Raw genomic sequence first — 7,807 nt, 5'->3', positions numbered from 1 at the left:
TTTTTAACCTTAAGTTTTAAGTTGAAACATTTTCAGATATATGGGGGTGGGGATCCTCTTACAGTGGGTTCTCGTGCTTGCCTTCTGGAGAGGTGGTCCTGAGCAGGTGAATCACAGCATTTGTGCATCTGTCTGTGCCCACTTCACCCTCTTTCCCCCAGTCTTTACTCTTGGATTGTTGTGCGACTTTCATCTTACTTTGCTAATTTTCTATGGTTATGTTGGTTTTACTTAAATGATTCATGTTTAGGGGAAAAAGAAAAAAAATCCTTAAATTTTTGCTTCAACTCCTCCTGCAAATAAAAACAATAAATGAAGTGGCAGATGAAAAAAAGAGAAAAGAAAAGAGAAAAGAGTAAAGAAAAGAGCCCCTAGCTGGAAGAAAGGACAGTGTCTCTGAGTCACCTCTGTGGCTGCCGACCTGCAGCTGGCTCTAATTGCAATGATGCCTTTAAATAAACAGCAAGGTGCCTGCACAAACCACACAGTAAAACTTCTTTTTACGACCCAAACATTTTGGACTATTTGCTTAAGCAGGGTTCTTAACTATACTGCATTGTTGAGGGAATGAGGGAAGAAATCACAATGAAAAAACTAGAGATTCAAAAGAAAAGACCGGACAGTGGCTCTTCAGTGCAGTCTCACTTTCCTGTGCCACATGGAAATCCCATCACAAACCACGAGGTTGTCTGCCAGGATGACACTGGACAAGCACTTCCAAAACCCTAAAAATCTTATCTATGTGATGGAAAACATGCTTCATGTACTAGCATTAAATCTGCTAAGATTGACCACTTTTTGATCATCTGTAATTATTCCTTCAGCAATACCACAAGGTCTTCATCAATGGGTTTGGAGACACAATGGCCAAGGAAAGGTGAGTAACTTGACCCACAGACACAGCTAATCACTTGTATTGATTCTAGATTCTTTAATCTTTCTCTTAAGCCACACCCACCACTCACTACACACAGACACACACACACACAGACACACACACACACAGACACACTAAGTTGTATTCAATGCACAGCGTTTATTATAGAGAATAATAAGCCCAGAAGTTCTAAGTTCTTTAACAACAAAGGCTGAAACAAAATAGTACTTTGTGCTCAATTCATAGAATTATAGAATTCTTGGGCTAGCAGGAATGTAAGGGTCATAGAGTCTCTCTCTCTCTCTCTCTCTCTCTCTCTCTCTCTCTCTCTCTCCCCTTCTCTCTCTCTCTCTCTCTCTCTCTCTCTCTCTCTCTCTCTCCCCACCCCCATCTCTTCCTGTTACCTCTCCCCCTCTCCCCTTCCAGATGAGTTGAACTAGGATCATTGAGTGGAAAGGTCCAAACTCATACAGTTAATCAGAAAATTAAATTAACTCAAAGTCCCCTTTCTTGAAACTGTCCCATGCCCAGGGTTTTCTTGCACCCTGAGGGCATATTCCTCTCTCCTGGAGGCTGCTTTCCTGCTCTCACCTCAGCTACGGGGAAGATGGGGAGGCCATGGAACCTCCTGCGTGCTCCCAGGGCCTGTGAGGGACACCAGGAGGAGCTTTCCATGTGAGGCAGATAGGGAGGAGACCCAGACATCTATTTGGCAGACCACAGCTTTGCATGAAGTTATGTAGCGGACACTAAATCAGCAGTTCACAATTCTTTGTTTGATACTATTACTTTTATAATCCATGGTTCCCTCTAAACCCAATGTAACATAACAAGCTTATAATTTAAAACACATTTGTACAAAATGTAAAATACATACTGTACAAGCCCAAGAATATAGGAAGCAGTGTTCCCTTCAGGCATCCTACTGAAAGAAGGCAATGCTTCTTCAAATAATCTGCCTGTTGCAGTCTGCTTGCCTGCAGTCTGTGCTTGCCCTGCCATTTTCCTATCAACTAACCACTCAGTTTCATGTGGGTCCTCTCACTGGTATGCAAGTGCATGCTAAGCATTTGTTTTCCTTTAGGACAGACATTCCCTGCTGTGCTTTTCCTGGATTTGGACTATTATTATTATTTATTTTATATCACCATGGAGACAGGGAGATCACAGATGTTAAGAGTTGGAATCTAGGGCCACGGGAGACATTTATCATTGTACTTGGTATGAAGTGATCTCTTGTTCCCTGGGGCTGTGGTGCCTAGTGTTTATTTGATAAAGAAGTTACTAATGAGGATTCAAGCCTAATGAATAACATGAAACTCAGCTTTACCCCCACCATGCAACACAAGCCCTATGACGGTGAGTGATCTTATCGGAGAGCAAGGTGGGCTCCTGAAAACAGAGATTAGCAGCTGTCTGTCAGGCTTTTTCCCCACTGTAGGAACTAGAACGATGCCTCGGAACAAGGGACCCATTCATCATTCTTTGCAGCCTCTGAAAGAAGTGAAACTTTCCCAAATTATTTCACTCCTGCTCTGCCAGAAAACAAAGCAACTGAGAACTAACCAGGACTCCATCATCATTAGTGAATGACTGAATACTGCTGGGCAAGGTGTGAGTCTGAACAAAAACAAAACACAGTGAGTAATGCCTGCTAATACATGCTAGAAAAAAACAACATTAAGCCTGTGCCACAACAAACACACTCTCCAAAGCAGAGGTTAAAAACCCAACTTCTGTTATTTTCAAGGCTCTGTGTAATGCAAAGTACAACAAAATGAAACAGGCATAAACAAGGATATAAGAAATCATGGCAGGCATCTTCGGTAATTGATTCTGAGCATTTCAATTTCTGAACAAGTCATTCCCAAAATTTATTCCCTGAAGAGCCAGTCAAAGCAGCTGCTGGTCATTGTCATTTTGTCTAAACTGGACTAAAGTCTCTATGAGTTCCTTACAGTCAAAATAAGACAAACACAGCAGTGCCTCAGTGCTGCCACCACCACCACATTCTGGTACTGCAAGGAGTCTCTCCTGTTCACTCTTTCAAAATTTTTTGAACTCTTCTTTGTTATCCTTTGTCCTAGTTACTATCTACTGCTGTGATAAAAACTGACCTAAACCAACTTGAGGTGGAAAGGGTTTATTTGGCTTACAGAACAGTCCGTCATCAAGGGAAGCCAAGACAGGAACCTGAAGCACCTACCATGGAGGTAAGCCACTTACTGGCTTGTTCCTCAGGCCTGTGCTCAGCCTGCTTTCTCATATAACCCAGGACCACCTGTCTAGGGGTAGCACTGCCCACAGTGGGCTGGGCCCTCCCACATCACTCAACAATCAAGAAAATGCCCCACAGACGACATGGCCACAGGCCAACCCAATAGAGGAAATTCCTCAATTGAGGTTCCCTCTACCCAGGTGTGTCAAGTTGACATCCTTCTGGGGACTGATGATACTCCATTTCCTTGTATTCTGGCTACTTGACAGTTGGAGTAACTTTATTGAGATGGGCTATTTGCCTTCTCTTCTAAGCTTTGCCCTGAGTACTATATTTGAGACCATCATGGATGTACACTGACTTTCTCTAACTAGCCCCTTCCCTCTCTTAAGCCTGGTTTTAGGACTTTCCTTCATTTGCTCTATAAGTATATTTGGACAATTTTTTATCTCTCTTCTTTCTTTTTCATTCTTTCTCTTCTTCTCTCTTTCTTTTTTGTTCAAAGCTCACATTCTCTCTCTAAATAATGGCTTTTCATTTCCTAATATCTTTTAGTGTGGTTAGAAAATTAAGATTGCAATAATCAAAATGTTTCAAAAGGCAGTGGTGGCAGAAATAACACTAGATTGGTTTCAGGTATTAGTTCTAACATTTATTAACTGTGTAGTGTTGGGGAAATATTTAATGCCTCTGAGCTTCGACTTCCTCATTTGTAAAACTGGGATAATAATCAGTACTCTAGAAAGCAGCTGTGAGGCTTCATGCATGAGAACCTCTAGTAGGCTCTTAGCAAAAAGATTCTCTTTCTTTCTTTCCTTTGAACCTTGGGACTCATGAATGCTAGGCAAGCACTCCCCAGTGAGTTATATCCTTGGCCTAACATTTTTTTCTAATTTTTTGAAGCATGGTCTCATTAAGTTATCCAGGCTGGCCTTGAATCCGCTCTATAACCCAGATAGACCTTGAACTTTTGATCCTCCTGCCTCAATCTCCTGAGTAGCCGGAATTACAGACCTGTACCACAGGTCTGATGATTGTTTCATTGAACTTGACCCAAAGACTCATTTGGAAGGTGTTATTCATGTAAGCATGACATCTATGTAAAGATGACAAGATAATCAGAAAATAGAGAAATTCAGATATAATTGGTCAAGAACTGCTAAGGGCCTGAGATTTCATCCTTGTAAATCAGCAAAGTTACACTATGGCAGTGTGACTATCAGACGAAGACATAAGACTACTGGGTTCAAGATAAAGGACTTTGCTATTCACAGCCATTGGAATAGCACAAGGCTTCTAATTGCAAGATCAATCTACACAGTAACTTATGTCAACTTAAAAATAGCTAAGACTGGGATTTTTGCGTTTTAAAATTTCAAGTCTTTTACAAAATATTTTTATTTGGCAACTTGTTTCTGGTCCCATTTTAGATGCATGATTATATGCAATCTTTCCTTTCTCATTAAATAAACAAGTTGATATAAATATAAATATGCCATTTTCAACAGTGGAGTTTAGTGGTTAAGCTGAGAAGTAGGAGTCAGCCTGCCTAGGCTAAGGTCCCAGTTTAATCCCCACAGAGACCATGGGCAAGCTAGTTCACTTTTCTGGGCTTTACTTTCTGCTTCTGTAAAATGGAGATAATAATAGTATCTACTTCATAAGATGGATGAGTGGATAGAAGGTTATAATCCATGTGAAGTGCTTAGGACACAGGGTTTAAAATGAATGTTCGCTATTATTAATAGTCTATGTTTACATGATGCTTTGGATACCGTTTCCTTTCCAAGTGAAGGGCTTTTAAAATGTTTGCAATACAGAACCCAGGATTTCAGAATAAAATCATAGGCATTTACTTTCTGGTTTTTCTTCTCCTTACCACTGACCAACTTTAGAATGGTCTCACTAGGTTACCAAAAGAAAGAGTCACCTTCTGGAAGTATTTGACAAAGAGGCCAAGAACATTCACTGGAAGAAAGACAGCATCATCAGCAAATGGTGCTGGCAAAACTGGATCTCTACCTGTAGAAGAATGAAACTAGACCCTTACCCTTCACCTTGCACAAAAGTCAACTTCAAATGGATCAAAGACCTCAATGTGAAACTCAAAACTCTGAAACTGTTAGAAGAAAACATTGGCAATAGCCTACAAGATATAGGTGTATGAATGGACTTTCTAAACCAGACATCAATTGCTCAGGAATTAAGGTCAAGAATCAACAAATGGGGCCTCAATAAATTAAAAGGCTTCTGTACATCAAAAGAAGCAACCAAGAAAGTGAAGAGAAAACACACAGAGTGGGAAAAAATCTTCACCAGTGACACATCTGACAGAGGTTTAACATCCAGAATATGTAAAGAACTCAAAAACAAAGAATCAGGAAAGCAAGTAACCCCAATTAAAAGATGAGCTAAAGAGCTGAACAGAGAGTTCTCAAAAGAAGAAATAAAGATGATTAAGAAACATCTTAAAAGGTGTTCAACTTCATTAGTAATTAGGGAAATGCAAATTAAAACCACTTTAAGATTTCATCGTACCCCAGTCAGACTGGCAAAGATCAAGAAAACAAATGAAACCAATTGCTGGCGAGGATGTGGGGAAAGGGGAATGCTCATCCGCTGCTGGTGGGATTGCAAACTCATGCAACCCCTATGGAAAGGAGTGTTGAAATCTCTTTAAAAAACTAAAAATGAACCTGCCATTGACCCAGTTATACCACTCCTTGGCATATACCCAAAGGACTCATTCTATTGCAGAGACACTTGTATATCCTTGTTTGCTGCTGCTCTTTTCACAATAGCTAAGAGATGGAAGCAACCTACGTGTCCTTCAACTGACCAGTGGATAATGAAAATGTGGTACATTTATACAATGGAGTTCTACTCAGTGGCAAAGAAGGGAGAAATCATGAAATTTTCAGGTAAATAGATGGAACTAGAAGCTGTTATAGTAAGTGAAGTAACATAGACTCAGAAAAACAAATGATGTCCATTCTCCCTCATATGTGGATCCTAGCACCAAATCTTTATATAAGAGCATATATCCAGATGTAGCTGCAGGAACCAGAGTAATGAAAAGGAACCAGGGAGGTAAAGGGAAAGAAAGAACTTGAGAGAGAACAGTAGGAGACAGGTGTTACTAAAGGAGAAATGGATAAAATGGGGCTACTTAAATGGGAGGGGGAGGGAGAGTTATACAAGGAATCTTGGGAATAAAGGGAAAGAAGGAGCTCAAGAGAGTTGGGACCATAGGAGACTTGTATTCTCATAATTATTAACAAGGTTTCTTTCCATTACAAGGAAAAATGTTCTCTTAGAAAACTTGTGCATGCACTGGCAAGAGTTGAAGAGAATTATATTTTTTATTCTTATCTAGAAATAATCTGTATTATTTACTTTCAATGAACCATTGCCTAAGCATATTATTTACTGGTTAAGTTAGTAACAATCCAACATATAAATCTCTATGTTCTCCTGAGTTACTTTTTGTTGTTTGTTTGTTGTTGTGTTCATTTTTTAAAAATGTGTATGAGTGTTATGCCTGCATGTGTGTAAGTCACTCACGTCATGCAGTGCCTTCAGAGGACAGTAGAGGGCGTCGGATCCCCTAGAACCGGAATTACGGATGGTTGGTTGTTAGCCACTGTGTGGATGCTGGGATTTGAACCTGGGTCTTCTGCAAAAAATAGCCAGTGCTCTTAACTACTGAACCATCTCTCTAGTCCCTTGTTTGTTTTTTTGTAACCCTGGCTGACCCGGAACTCAATAGGTAGACCAGGTTAGTCTTAATCTCACAGAGATCCACCTGCCTCCTGATTGCTGGGATTAAAGGCATGCACCTTCTTAGCTACTTTTTCAAAAAGTTATTGAAATCTCCAAAGGTAGTCAGAATGAAAAAAAAATTCCTGAGGCTCAAGGGAAATCCTTTCCAATCCACTGAATGCATGCCCAGCCTGTTGGTCATCTGTGCCTTCCTTCAGTTGGAGCTGATGGGTTTTGCAATCATGGAGTCCTACCCTTCACTTTGTACATAAGGAACTGTGGAGGAGGTGAGTGGTGAGCTTCAAGTGACTAGTGTATTACATCATTCCTTCTGCCTCTCCACGTTCCACCCCCTCCTCCGTCATTCTCGGGATCATAGCAGGTGCATGAAGTTCTCTGAAGGATATATTAGATGAAGCAGAAATGTTTCATTTTCATTGATGACACTTTGGCACTATGAGCAAGGGATTTTGATATTCCCATTTTCTAGCTGGGCTTTTTCAGATGATTAAAGCTACAGTGCCCTTGTGGGCAGCAACACTATTCTGTGGGTCACTGTAATGCCATTATGCAGTTTTCAAAACCCATAGAACACAGAGTGAACCGAACCTTAAGATGAACCACGAACTTTTATACTAGTATAAATTAATTATAAATCTTGATTCATCAGTTGTAATAAATGTATCACACCAATACAAGATGCTAATATTATGGAACATTGAAGATCAGGGGAGGGAGACATAGAACTCTGTACTTTCTGCCCAATTTTCCTGAAAGCATAACACTTTTCTATGAGATTAAGTCTAGTATATATGTTCTATAGTTTATAATTTATGTAAAGTAATTGTTTAAAAAGCAATATATAAGCCTCAATTTACATATATATATGAATGCTTAGGATATATATGCAGTCAGTAGTCCAACTTGTTATAACCAAGAGATAGCATATT

Source organism: Nannospalax galili, unplaced genomic scaffold, assembly GCF_000622305.1.
Source record: "Nannospalax galili isolate Female #2095 unplaced genomic scaffold, S.galili_v1.0 scaffold307, whole genome shotgun sequence".
Lineage (NCBI taxonomy): Eukaryota > Metazoa > Chordata > Mammalia > Rodentia > Spalacidae > Nannospalax > Nannospalax galili.
The sequence above is the reverse complement of the archived record's forward strand: the minus strand, read 5'-3'. Positions refer to the sequence as shown.